The 15,059-nt window shown below is 43.0% G+C and overlaps 1 protein-coding gene across 4 annotated transcripts in view; it reads right to left on the bottom strand.

Annotated features, from left to right (window-relative positions):
• Sgk3 (serum/glucocorticoid regulated kinase family member 3) overlaps positions 1-15,059 on the bottom strand; it is a 112,142-nt gene that overhangs the window by 56,251 nt on the left and 40,832 nt on the right. The window contains exon 1 of one of the 4 annotated variants that reach the window (XM_029476233.2): positions 3,621-3,714. The exons of 2 other annotated variants lie outside the window; for them this stretch is intronic. The gene's annotated coding sequence lies outside the window, so the exon portion shown is untranslated. One more of the 4 variants, XM_029476244.2, reaches the window with a different exon arrangement.

Genomic DNA, 15,059 nt, shown 5'->3' with positions numbered 1-15,059 from the left:
CTCAATTGAATATGTATATAGAGACATTTTTAATGTAATTATTAAAAAAAAACTTTGTTAAACCAAAAGTTGTATCAAACAAAAAGCGTAAGCTTCATTAATACCTCCCATGAAATGAACACTCTGGGATGTATATTTTCCACGCATACAAGAAAACAAAGGAAGAAAGAGGTATGAACATATTTTAAGATTAAATACAATGAGGCCAGGCATGGTGTGCCTGTAATCTCAGCACTCAAAGAGGCAGAAGCAGGACTATAACTTCAAGGCCAGCCTAGACTACACAGAGAGACTATATCTGAGGGTGGGGAGAAGACAGACACAGAGAGAAATTACATCGTGTGAAGTCAGAGCCAAACAGAAGAAGAGAATGTTCAGTCCCTCTCCAGCTCAGAAAACAAAGTGGAGAAGCAGGACTCCGTGTGCCTGGAGATATAAAACAAAAGACAGTTTAGGAATAATACTCCACAAGAAACCCAAAGCTGCAGAGGCTGCTCTATGCACTTTCTTGCCCTGACACCTTCCTGTGTGAGGCTATTACATATTTCTATAAACATCTGCCTGTCTGTTACGCATCAAGTATACCGCTCTATCTACACCTAGTCCCTTAAAAACCCAGACTCAATGTTTTCTTCTCTCTTTTTACTTCCTACTCAATTTCCCTACCATCTTTCTAAGTTCCTACTTTCAAAACAAGCTGTGACTCTTTAATGATCTGAAGGTCTACTAGAACTTGAGTTCACATCTACTTAAAAATCAGACACTTGGGCCGTGTGTTCCTCTTAAAAGTAACTGGAAAAACGTAAAGACTTGAGTATGGGGCTTCTGTATGTGTAGTTCATGTGCTTCTGTTTAGATACAGTAACAGATGACTTCAATCACAAAGCAAGGGGGACTGACTAACATCTGAGAACTCTGAGAAAGGCAAGGCAACTGCCACTAACCTCACCCATCATGTGGGTGGGTGCAGCGGCATGGAAGCGCTGGGGTGGAGATGCATGGTAAGCGCTCTTCTTCTGTAGCAGAGATTTTCAGCACAAACGCAATAGCTCATAGGTCAGTTTGTCAAAAATGCCTGCCGACAGTGGAGAAAGCAGCCAAGTCATTAATAAGAACAGGACTGTCACAAAGCAATGGATACAATCTAAGGGTTTTACACAGCCACTGGAAGCCTACTTTATTTTCTATTTGAAAGTCTAAGTTGGGATCACTGCTTTTATCAATCAATTGTGGGAGATACAGGCTGCAAAGGGGTTTGAGATCACCACACAGGAAGAAGATGAATGTTTGCTTCTCTGAAGACGTGAAAGCCTTCGGTGTGGAACTGAAGGGCTGTACGTGCATTAGAATGGACAAAAGAAGAGGGCTTAACAAGGATGCAGTGGCTTGTTTGGGGGAAAAAACTGGTGAAAAAACTTAGCTATTTGTCTGTTGAGTGGAAAGTATGGGGGAATTAAACTCTACCTCAAAGTTTTATTCCTGGGCAACCAGGAGAAAGAGCTGAAAGTAGAGGGAACCGGCAAGTAAGCAAAATGCTGGTGCATTCGGTTAATTATTAGTTGTACTGCAAATATCTGTGCAAAGCTACACAGCCAACATCTTCTTGGACCAAGCCCTGTTTCTAGGCACTAGGGATTCCACAGGGAACACAGGAGGAAGCACCCTTAGCCACATGGAACCTCTAGCGGCAGAAAGCAGATGAGTAATTATACCAACTAAGTATATATTATAGGAAGTATGGGGTTGTACGCAAGTTTAAATAATAAGGAAACATCTGAACAAATATCCAGGGGTGAGGGCATGAGCAATGCACAGCGCCAGGAAGTCAGCAACTTACACACCAGTATCTCAAAATAATTTTACTCTGAAAGGCGTTTGAAGTTACCAGATGCCTTGCCACATAACCTATCCATTCACATTTCAGGGCTAGCGTTCCCGGCACCCCCTCCTGACTGTATCCTACCCAATCAAGAAAACTTCACTAGGAACTCAGTGATAAGAAGCTGTACACGGTCGATTTATTTATGTTGTTCATACCTTCTGCACACAGAAAAAAGAGCTGCATTTGGAAAACAAAAGCAAAGCACTGCTGGGACATGTTTGCACAAAGCTTAAGACAACCATCTTGTTCTCAAAGCAATAATTGATGCAGCAGCTTCCAGACTGTGATTTAAATCAAAGGTGCTGAAGAATGATGATGAATCATGCAATTAAACTACGAAGCAGGATGCTGCTGAGTGAAGAAACTCCCAGCACCATAAAACAACTGTCAAAAATAAAAACAGTAACTCCCATAGTCCTCTGCTTTTAAAATGTGTTGATCAGCAGAGCTGGGTTCTAAGCTCTGCCATGCATCGTATCAGTTCTGGGTCTTTAGATACATCCTCATCTGCAAAGACCAGGAGGACTGGCTTTTCAGATTTTATTTATTTATTTATTTATTTATTTGCCAATTTTTGAGACAAGGTCTAGCCTTCTAGTAACTATGAAGCCCAGTCTGGCCTTGGACTTTCAGCAATCCTCCTGCCTCTGGCTCCTGCCTGCAGAAGTTAAAAGCATGCATGGGCTTATGACCACATCCAGATTCCATGTCTCTTTCGAACCTGTTTCTATGTGGCAAGCTACTGCTCAGATGACATCTGCTTACCTATTTTGAAGGCTGGTTGATGCACTTTTGCAAAAGTATTGTACAAAATAAGCACTCACCCCAAACAGCACAACTTTTCCAAAAAAGAATTGCTTTTAAAGAAATCTATCCCAACTCTCAAAACAAGGTTACACGCACCCTAAAAAAATATTTTCTTTTATCCTTCCTTTAATCTTCAAAACTAAGATTTATGAGTTCGCGGGTGTAATTCATGGGCAGAGCATGTGCTGGGGGTGGATAGGTGTTTCCAGCCCAAGCACCAACAGAAGAAAAAGAGATGCTTGTAACGTTTAGGGAAGAACTGGTTTGGAATAAAGCGATGATCAGCTCAGAGCACCCTTAATACTAGAGAGAAGAGCCTTTGGGACTCAGTTCACAAACTGTCTCAAAGGAATCTCTCAAGCATTTCTGACAACAGCTCTAGGAGACTCGATTCCCAGAAATGACAACCTTAGAGATTCATGCTCATCAGAAAACAGAGAAAATATCCAACGTTCGTTGCCAAGCACTAGGATTAACCCAATCTTTACAACAATCCCAGCACCATCGTTTTACATGCGTGAATTCCATGGCGCAAACAAGCTGAGCAAACTGCTCAAGTTTTTCGGTTAATAAGTTACACCAAGAGCTCAAGCATTCCAACTTACAAGCCGCTCGCTAATCTCCAAGTCATGCTCCCTCCTGGAACCCTGGCGCCCTCTTAACAGTCCGTATTAATCGCACCTTTCCGTTCCGGCAGGCAACCGAAGTCTACGTCCAGAACCAAGCACCATCCATGTATTTTAAGGGACATTAAATACTGCACACTACCTGAGGTTTCCAAGGGTGCGCGTGCGGAACCACTCAAGCCCCCTCCCTCCGGAGCTAGTGCGGTGGCCAGCGCCGCAGCTCCAGCGGGACGGGTGAGTGGTCTGCGTCCTGTCCCGCGAGAGCCCACCTGGTTCCCACCGCGCTTCGAGGCGTGCGCGCTTACCTTCGGGAACCCTGCCCTTGCGCGTGGCAAGCTGGAAGCGCCACTCCGCGGCGCCACCCGATCTCAGCGGGCTTCTCCACCCACCTGCCCCTAGGGCGCCTGCCTGAGGGCACCCCGCCCGCATCGGCGTCCCGCCCACATCCGTGGCCGCCTCCCCACCCTCCACCCCAACCCTCCCCGCGCCAGTCACCTGGCGCCTGACAAAGGTTCCGCAGACCGCATCCAGGGAGGTCCTAAGTAAATAAAGCCTGAGTGGGGGTTGAACCTGGGAATGTGGGGGAGGACACAGGGAGAGGGGAAAAGAAGAAAGTGAAGAAAACGGCTTGGGATGGCAAAGACCAGCACTCTCCCAGATCCAGCTAAGGAGAGCTTTGACAAGGCACATTCCGCTACTTCAGCAGGGTAGGAGTCGTACACGAATTCAGTGTTCCACGTGCAAAGAGTCTCTGGGAATACTATTCGGAGAGGCAAAGAACATAATTCCGGTGCTAACCTCCATCTCAGGCCCTCCCCATTCCTTTTAAAAATGATAAGAAGGGCATGGTGTCCGCACTTACTCTGCAACCAGCACTTGAGAGGCCAAAGTAGGCCTGGCTACACTGTAAAGCCAAACCGGACGACGTGTGACTCTGCCAATAGACAGTAAGACAGATTGATAGATAGATGTTGGTGGATAGATAAAGTGGGCACTAGAGGGGCAGACAAAGGGATCAGATTCACGTCATCCTCTGCAATATTGCCAGTTCAATATTGTCACACTGGGCTACTTGAGACTCTGGAGAGCAAGGGTAAGGTTAGGGAGAGAAAGTAAAGGCGGGAGTGATGAAGGGAGAGCAGGATGGAATTATGGGCACTGACCACAGGTAAGAATTCTCACCCCCAGCTTAAATTATAACCATTCCTCCACTCTTAGCCGCATTTTAGGAGAGCAGAGCTGTCAAATCCAGGCAGTGTTTGGCAGAGTTAAATAAAACCTATCTTGGACTAAGGTCCTGTACCAGGCAACAGCAGTCTGGACTAAAAATCAGGCTGTACTCACTGAAGTCCCATGGGGCTAAAATTATATCACTTTTTTGGACGGGAGAATGAAAAATACAGAAATATCATGAATAGCCCAATAATTCTTCCATCATTTAAATCTTTAGCTGTTATTTTTAAAAACAACCTTAAGTAATCTGTCCTTAACCAAGTGGTTACTTTTCTATTGTCTGGTTTCTCTCTCCCCACCACAGGAGGAAAGCAAAACCACAAATAAGGAACCCCACTCTCTGTGAATCCCTTTCTTCCATTCTGCTCTGTCCATAAAGCCAGTGTCTTTTTTGTTGTTGTTGTTTTGTTTTGTTTTTTTGAGACAGGGTTTCTCTGTGTAGCCCTGGCTGTCCTGGAACTCACTCTGTAGACCAGGCTGGGCTCAAACTCAGAAATCTGCCTGCCTCTGCCTCCCAAGTTCTGAGATTAAAGGCTTGTGCCACCACTGCCCGGCCAAGCCAGTGTCTTTATGGAGAAAGTGGCTTAATTCTACAACAGCCCAGTAAGATCTGTAAGTCTTTTACTTTTCACTCCTGGGGACAGAACCTAGACCCTCATACAAGCAAGATGAGCTTTCTAGCATCAAACGAGAGCCAGGTGCTCCCTCCCAAATGCAATTTTCTTTTTATGGCTGCAGGAATGTCCACACTGCTGCTTCATGGTTTGTGATTAGGTGTGTGGATAAAAGGAAGCAAGAGTACCTGAGGGTTTTTTTTTTTTTTTAACTACAAAAACATCTATCTGCATTTGATGGACAGCAAGTGAATAAAGGCAGGGAAACACAAGGTTCACTTTACCAGAGAGAGAGAGAGAGAGAAACAGGTGCACAATGACCTGTACTGCAAGAACTTGAGAAATGAATGCCCAGAGGTTAGTCCGCCCGCCCTGTCCCACAGGGAAGTCACAAAATATAACATCCTCAATTTGCATATGAGTCAAATGAAGGTGGCCTCCTAATCTCTAAATGCCCTTCCAGAGTTTGTCTACTCTGGAAAGCTAGAAGGGCTGGCCCATCAGTGTTCATAAAATAAGTGAGGCTTAAAATCAGAACGGGATCAAGCAGCTTCTAGGGGATCAAACTCAGGTCATTTGGCTTGACAGCAAGTGCCTTAATCTAAGCCATTTTACCAGCCTATAATTTTATGCTTAAAGGTTTTACAGGAGCTGGGGATATGGCTCAGTAGTTAAAGAGCACTTGCTGCTCTTCCAGAGGATCTGAGTTCAGTTCCAGCACCCTCAGTTGCTGGCTCACAACCCCCAGGACCTCTAGTCCTAGGAGATCTCACGCCATCTTCTGGCCTCCGAGGAAACCTGCTCACACATGACAAACAGTACAAAAGGTACAAAACTGGAACGAATATATAAATTTACTATTTCAATATCTGGAAAATACACTGTGAACTAAAAGAAGAAAGGATTAAGGATGATTTCATTTCAAAAATTTTAAAGATGGACTTTGTTTACTGTTACAGAGGTGTTGGGACCTGGGAGAATGGGGAGGGTGAGTGAGATGCAGTACTCATCTTTATTCAGAGCATCCAACAGTTTATATTCTGAGGGTTAAGAGGAGTCATGTAGAGGGGCGTGGTGGTGCACGCCTTTAATCCCAGCACTCGGGAGGCAGAGGCAGGCAGATATCTGAGTTCGAGGCCAGCCTGGTCTACAAAGTGAGTTCCAGGACAGCCAGGGCTATACAGAGAAACACTGTCTCAAAAACAAACAAACAAACAAACAAACAAAAAGAGGAGTCATGTGAGTAAAGTGGGCAACTGCAAGGACACGTCGTATGTGGTATGTGGCAAAAGCAGTAACCGTGGTTCTCAACCTATGGACTGTGACCCCTTTAGGGTCCAACAACCTTTTCTCAGAGTCACCTAAGACCATTAGAAGCCACAGGTATTTACCTTACCATTCACAAAAGTAGGAAAATTACAGTTATGAAGTAGTGATGAAAATAGTTTTGATTGGGGCTTACTAACACCATGAAGAACTGTATTAAAGGGTCGCTGCAGTAGGATGATTGAGAGACACTGCTGTAGTCAGCTGTGATGAATGCTGTGAAGTAAACTCTCCTATCAGCTACACCTTGGAGAGCACAAAAGCACATTCTAAGAGTAGTTCTGTGTTTCTGAAGAAACTGAGGTCATGAGACTCCTGGCTTGTTTTCTTGGAGTTTTCTCATAAGCACTCAGAATTTTCCTCACAGGAATCCATTCTTGGAACATGTTTTGACATACTTAATAAAGAGATTATTTTAAATGGCTTAAAAATAGGCTGTGTGTGGTAATCAATGCCAGTAATCTCTGCAACTCAGGAGGCAGAGGCAGGAGGATTGACATGAGGTGAAGACCAGACTGATCTACATAGTGAGCTGCAGCCAGGGCAAGAGAGTAAGACTGTCAAAAATAAAATAAAAGAATGTGCATTTATTAAGTTCTATTTAAGTAATCACAACATTAGCGATGTGCTAGCACACTGAGAACTGTTTGGCCTGCAGGATAAGAAAATACATAAAAGTACCTTGATGTTTTGCACCCAGGCATCTTAGCTAGGGACCTGGAATGGGTCTCAAAGCTCTTGGCAATGAAAAAGGTAAGGTTGGTAGTTAAGAACCGCTCCAAGGCTACATAAGAGCCTGTCTCTGACAAACAAATTAGTATATGCAGAAGTTTATAAAGATGCTAAGAAATTCAGAAAATAACTAAGAAATTAATTTTGGACGGTGCTACAGAACTTGATATCTTGAAACTTGGTTATAAAGAGTGGAATCCAGACTCTATTCTGCCTTCACCTACAGTAGCCACATGAAGGAAGTATCAACAACAGAAAATTTGTCTTCCTAAAGGAAATGAAGCTAGTGGATAAAGGAGAGAGAGAGGCAGGCTGCGTAGAAGTCAATGGTTAGCACCCCTTTCTTAGCAAACCTGAGGCCCTGAGCCCAACCACAGGCACCCAAAAAGGAAACAAAACAAAACAAAACAAACCCAAAACAAAAAAACACCCAACAAAACACACAAACAAACAAAAACCTTTCTAATAAATTAATTTGTGAACTACTGTTACAGAAATCACCAATGGCTACTTATACCATAAAAGGACAGCTAACTGAAAACATCTGCTTCCTAATCAGATAAAACATTAGTTATAAATACTCTTTCAAAACATTTAAATCAAAATCTCACTGAATCTCTAGATTTATCTTCCACTTTATAGCGTCACAAGTGAAAGCTAAAAGACATAGGGACATGAGCGGAACAAGTTGGTGGGAAATCCTCCGGTGACACGACCTTGTATCTTCCCTATGAAATGGTAAGGTATGAGGAAAGGCAGTGAACTGGATAAAAGACTTTAAAAGGCCATTGCTTGTATTATTAGAAAGAGCTACTGCTTGTATTACCCAGTTTTACTTGGACATTGATCAGACTTAAAAAACGGGAAAAAATATGAGGCAGTTGGAGAAACTTGAACATGACCGGATATCTCTCAGTAGCATAAGGAAGAAGTGACTTTCTGAACATGGCACTATGTCTTTAAGAGTCTAGAATGTAGAAATGATGTATAAGTGTGGGTGAGAAAACAAGTAATGTCTGGATTATTCAAAATATAGTCACATAATTTGGAAGGCCCTAAAAGCTCTTCAGGGAATCTGTAGAGGCAAGCCATTTTTTAGTAATTCTAAGATGCTGTTTGCCTTTTTCCATGTGTTACATTTGTACTGATAGTAAAAGAATAAGAATTCTGGCTCCCTGGCAAGAGTCAGGCAGTAGGACCACTGTATTGGTAGTCACTGCACCCCTTCTTGCTTCATACTTGCCGTGAAAGGGTGGATGCTGGGCCAGAGTGGTGGCTCAGCAGTTCAGAGAACATACTGCTCTACTGGAGGACCATCCAAGTTTGGTTCGCAGCACCTGGATCAAGTGGCTTGCCTCAAACTTCATTTCTAAGGGATCCGATACCTTCTTCTTCCAGCTACTTGGAACTCCTGCACATACTCACAAGCAAGCATGTATGCACACACACATGCACACACAAGATATAAAATCTGGCTATTAGCCAAAAAGGTACAGAATACCCAGGATACAATCCACAGAACTTGAGAAGGTTAACAAGCAGAAGGGCTCAAGTGAGGATGCTTCAATCCCACTTGGGAGGAAGAAGAAAACAATCACAGGAGCCAGAGGGAGGGAGGGACCTGGGTGGGAGAGGGGAAGGAGATGGGAAAAGGGGAAAATGATCGGGTATGGTGCAGGGAGGAGGGACAGGAGAGAAGTCCTGAAGTCTAGCTGAATGAATGGAAATATGCAACCTCGAGGGATGGGAGGTGAGGCGTGGGGGGGGGAGGGGGGGTCTAGAAAGTACCTGGGAGGTGAGAGACTCTCAGGACTCAAAAGGAAGGACATCAGATGAAATTCTCAACACTGGGAGGAAGAGGGAGCTGGTAGAATCCACCTCCAGTAGAAAGACATCAAGTGGAGGGATGGGGTTGCCATCCCACAGCCAAAAACTCTGACCCAGAATTGTTCCTGTTGAAAAGAACTGCAGGGACAAAAACGGAAGAGACTGGGAGAAAGGCAGCCCAGTAGCTGGCCCAGCTTGGGATCCATCTCAAGGGGAGGCTCCAAGGCCCGGCACTATTACTGATGCTATGGTGTGGTTACAGAGAGAGATTAGTCTTTTTTAAAGGCAGACTGTGGGCCCAAAGCTCAGTGGCTTGGCGCTTGCCTGATGTGTATGAGGCCCTGATTTCAATCCTTAGCAGCACTATCTTAACAAGAAAAATAGAAGGTTGCTCATAGAGCAGTGTTAAATATTAATTTTTAATCTGGATCTTAATTTTCTGTATGAAGAAATAGGGCATTTACACAAAACACTTCTGCTAAACCCTGAAGTCTAATGACTGCAGCCAAGCCCTCACGTGACTGTGGGTAGGCTGCACTGACTACTCTAGCCTACAACCAAACCCAGGTTTACTTGAAAGGAGGACTGGCAGATGACGGCATTTGCCAACTTGGGTATTTGGCAAGTATTTTCTTGAAAATGAACAAATGAAGTCTGTCACATCAAGGAAAATAACTTAATGTGTTTGTTGGCAATGGCAGGTAATAAATGAGCTTACAAGCAAATCTTAGTGTTGTGGAAAACCTGTTCCGCCACCATGAACCTATCTCTCCACTCCTTACACCTCACCAAGAGAAGTTTATTGATACACTCAGTGATATTAACTCCGTGTTTTTAAAATATTTTCAATGAAAGTATTAGATAGATCTGCATAGGGCTGGTGAGATGGCTCAGCGGTTAAGAGCACTGACTTCTCTTCCAGAGGTCCTGAGTTCAAATCCCAGCAACCACATGGTGGCTCACAACCATCTATACTGGGATCTGATGCCCTCTTCTGGAGTGTCTGAAGACAGCTACAGTGTACTTACATATAATAAATAAATAAATAAATCTTTTTTTTTAAAGAGAAAGATCTGCATAAATCAATGAACCAATACTTTATGAATGATTAATGCATGAAATTGTAAGACCACAGAGGCATCAAAATCCACTCAAACTACAATGACTTAACAGGTTGGAAAGTGGCCTTCAAAAGGATCAACTCCTGAGACTGTCCCAGATTATCTAAGTGAGTTCTAAATCTAGAGATAAGTGTCCTTCCAAGGGATAGAAAAGGAGAAGACAGAGAAATGCATAGGAAAAGGCCTACGGAGACAGAGGCAGATAACCTCTGAACTCTACAAAGGACCTCTTTATCCAGCAGATCTGTGCACATTTGTGGCTTGAATGAGAATGGCCCCCTGCCATCATGTCTGGATGTTCTGGCTCCAGTTAGTGGACCTGTTTGGGAAGCATTGGGAGGGGTGGCATTGTTGGAGGAGGTGTGTCACTAGGGCTGGACTTTAAGGCCTGCCTGGGGATCAAGGTGCTTACCTCTCAGTTACTGCTCTAACAGCTTGCCTGCCTGCCACCATACTTCCCAAAGGATATTCAAGGACTAACACTCTGAAACTGTAAGTAATGAATGCTTTCTTTTATAAGCTGCCTTGGCCGTGGTGTCTTTTCACAATATAACAATAACTAAGAAAAAATATAATAAACTCAGTGTGAAAGACTAAATATCAGTTGTTTTATGGCACCCAGTTTGGTCCGATTTGTTATTGGTAATACTATAAAAATAACACAACAGTCAGTTTTAATGTGACTGAGCACAAGAGTATTTACATAGATTAATAATTTATGTGGCTTCTAATTTTAAGCAGATACTACTTTTAAGGACGGTGGTGCATATCTGCAATCCTAGCATTTGGGGACAGAAGGAGGAAGCCGAAAACAAGCTTGGATAAGTAGTAAGCTGGTTCCACACTGCAAACTCAAATTCAAAAACTCAAGTAATGGGGCTGAAGAGGTGGCTCCGTGGTGAAGGGCGCTTGCTGCTTTTCAAAGGACTCAAGTTTGGTCCCCACCTGTAACACAAGTCCAGGGATCTAACTCCCTCCTCTGGCACTTACACATAAACAAAATAATTCTTTAAAAAACTAAATTAAAACAACAACATCAAAAAACCTACCATTTACTAAGCCTTGGGAAAATACCTACAATTTTATTAAAAACTTTAAAAATCGTCCCGCTTTACCAATTCTACATCTTGAGGCATGATCATTTTTATGCTCTCCAGTCAAAACAACATATTGTAGTACTGTAAATACAAAAGCAAGAAGAATTCAGATGTAACTAATAAACACATATTAAAGGGATTTGTAAATGTTAATGGTAACCACTAATTTCTTTTAGCTTTGCAACACAGTTATTTTTCAAAAAAATATAATTTATATTAACAAGTCATGAGACATTTTTTCCTTTTTGTAGATTTCTTATATCTCAACTTTTTTAATGAAAAAATTCAGACAATATATTTTAATCATGTTTTTCTTCTCTCTCAATTACTCCCACATTCTCCTTACCTACCCAATTTTATGTTCTTTTATTCTCTCTTTAAAACAAAGAAAACACATAACAACACACACACACATACACACACAAAACCCAGAAAAATGAAAATCAGAAGGAAGAAGCAAAAGAGCATTAAGACATAAAAATGTTTTTCAAAGCCTTTCGGTAAGTTGTCCCTCCCATGTTCTGTTCATCCCCTCTCTATTTAATCCTCCTGTTCTTAGTTCCCCCTCGTCTCTCCATAACATTATTCTATTTCCCCTTCCTTGGAAGATTCCCCACTCCACTCCTGACTCTTACTGGCTAATCTTCGTGGCTATTCTAATTGTGACATATGTGTCTAAAGCTTAAACACTAACATCCACACAAAAGAGAAAACATGCAAGGCTTGTCTATATGCATCTGGGCAACCTCATGCAGGAGGATTGTTTCTAGTTCCCTCTATTTACCTACAGATTTCATAATTCATTTTTGTTAACAACTAAATTACATCCTACTGTGGATGCACCATTTCACTCTCCATTCATCAGCTGATGGCCATCCTGGCTGTTCCCAGTTTCTGGCCATTATTTATTTATATGGAGGCCAGAGGACAACATGCAGGAGTTTGTTCTTTCATTCTATCATGTGGGTCTCTGGGATGGAACTCAGGTCATAAGATTTGGCGGCAAGCATCTTTCCTGACTACCCATCTTGCTGGCCTAGTTAGTGGTTTTATATAAATCTAAGTCCTTTGAGTCTGTGAGAGCAAAATGTTTGAGAACCACAGATGCATATGACCAGTAAAAGAAGACAAATGAGGCCTGTACAGTCAGAAAGTGATTAGCCAGGGTTCTCTATAAGATCAGAACCAATGGGATGAAAATGTGTAGATAGCAACAGACTCCTGCGGGGGAGGCTGAGTCTGGCAGGTGCTCTGTGCTTGGGGCTGGTGTCTCAGCAACAGAAGAAGTTCCACGGTAGCCAGCTCTCTCGGGACACCAATAGCCTGGTTCAGTCCCCAAGGCTGGGTGCCTCAGCAGTCCCAACCTGGTGCTGAAAACCTGGAAGATTCCTGAGGGCCACTGATCCATTATCCATGATGGAAGCCTGCGAATGCTGGTTCTGATAGCAGCCAAAGAAGCAGCAGCAACAGGGTGGATCAAGTCAAGCCAGTGAAAGGGGGGGGGGGTCATCTTCTCTATGGGCTGCTCCTACAAGGTGTCACCAACATCCCACAATCAGATAGGACTATCAGGACAGTTCTCAGGGTGAGGATCCTTACTCAAGTGACTCTAATTTGTGGCAAGTTGACATTAAAACCAACCATGATAGAAAAGAACAAGTGGCTAAAATCTCTGCTCTTCTGAAGTAAGCATTTCATTTTCAAGGATGGAAAGACATGAAAAGATCCTTTCATGAGAATATAAAATGCCTAGAAGCAGCTATGCAAATGCAAACATTAGGGACAACCAAGCCATCAAAAACACATGCATCTTTCATGTGTCTTTTGGAAATCTGTCATTTAGAATTATTTTTGGACACTACACTATTCTCTTTATTCCTTGTGCTCCAAGTAAATTATGTCTTTATATCAATACTAATAACAAATTTCAACTCTCCTCTGAGTCTTCATCTATACTCACACACACACACACACACACACACAGAGAGAGAGAGAGAGAGAGAGAGCACCTGTACAAGCTATAGATTGACATCTAGTTCCTTCTCTAATTGTTTTCAACCTTGTGTTTTGAGACATAGTCTCTCACTTAATCTCCATCTCACTGACTGACTAAACTGGCTAGCCAGTGAATTCTGATGATCCTGCCCTCCTCCCGCCCCATCTTTCTTCCTCAGCACTAAGGCTATAGGTGTGCGCTACCATGCCTGGCTTCCCAAGTGTGTCAAATTCAGGTCTTCATGCTCGAGTATCAAGAACTTCACTGATTGAGCCACTTTTCTTTCTAGCCCTCCTTTCTTTTCTTTTCTCCTTCTCCTTCTTCTTTAAAAGGACTATCATCATGTAGCCAAGGCTGGTCTACAATTTCTCACCTTCATCTCTCAGGCTACACCTGTGGTGAGATTACAGGTATGAACCATTAACTTCATATATACTTTCCCCATCTCTTTTTAACACTAATGTTAAGTTGTTTTTTTTTAACTTTTACTATATTTCATTTTATTTTATTAACTAGGTATTTTCTTCATTTACATTACCCTCCCACACACACACTCCCCTTCCCACCTACTCCCACTTCTTGGCCCTGGCGTTCCCCTGTACTGAGGCATATAAAGTTTGCAAGACCAATGAGAGGCAAGGGGCCTCTCTTCCCAATGATGACCGACTAGGCCATCTTCTGCTACATATGCAGCTAGAGACACAAGCTCTGGGGGTACTGATTAGTTCATATTGTTGTTCCACCTATAGGGTTGCAGACCCCTTTAGCTCCTTGGGTGCTTTCTCTAGCTCCTCCATTGGGGGCCCTGTGATCCATCCAATAGCTGACTGTGAACATCTACTTCTGTGTTTGCCAGGCACCGGCATAGCCTCACAAGACACAGCTATATCAGGGTCCTTTCAGCAAAATCTTGCTGGCTTATGCAATGGTGTCAGCATTTGGAGGCTGATTATGGGATGGGTCTCCGAGTGTGGCAGTCTCTAGATGGTCCATCCTTTTGTCTCAGCTCCAAACTTTGTCTCTGTAACTCCTTCCATGGGTGTTTTGTTCTCAATTCTAAGAAGGGGTAAAGTGTCCACACTTTGGTCTTTGTTCTTCTTGAGTTTCATGTGTTTTGCAAATTGTATCTTGTATCTTGGGTATTCTAAGTTTCTGGGCTAATATCCACTTATCAGTGAGTACATATCATGTGAGTTCTTTTGTGATTGGGTTACCTCACTCAGGATGATACCTTCCAGGTCCATCCATTTGCCTAGGAATTTCATAAATTCATTCTTTTTAATAGCTGAGTAGTACTCCATTGTGTAAATGTACCACATTTTCTATATCCATTCCTCTGTTGAGGGACATCTGGGTTCTTTCCAGCTTCTGGCTATTATAAATAAGGCTGCTATGAACATAGTGGAGCATGTGTCCTTCTTACCATTTGGAACATCTTCTGGATATATGCCCAGGAGAGGTATTGCTGGATCCTCCGGTAGTACTATGTCCAATTTTCTGAGGAACCGCCAGACTGATGATGTCCAGAGTGGTTGTACAAGCTTGCAATCTCACCAACAATGGAGGAGTGCTCCTCTTTCTCCACATTCTCACCAGCATCTGCTGTCACCTGAATTTTTGATCTTATAATGTTAAGTTTTTGATTGACATGTGTACTGGCTAGTTTTGTGTCAAAATTGACACAGCTGGAGTTATCACAGAGAAAGGAGCTTCAGTTGAGGAAATGCCTCCATGAGATCCAACTGTAAGGCATTTTCTCAATTAGTGATCAAGCCGGAAAGGCCCCTTGAGGGTGGGA

This window comes from Mus caroli, unplaced genomic scaffold, assembly GCF_978045245.1.
Source record: "Mus caroli unplaced genomic scaffold, Mus_caroli_1 scaffold_1, whole genome shotgun sequence".
NCBI classification, from domain to species: Eukaryota; Metazoa; Chordata; class Mammalia; order Rodentia; family Muridae; genus Mus; species Mus caroli.
This window is presented reverse-complemented; position numbering and strand designations above follow the sequence as displayed.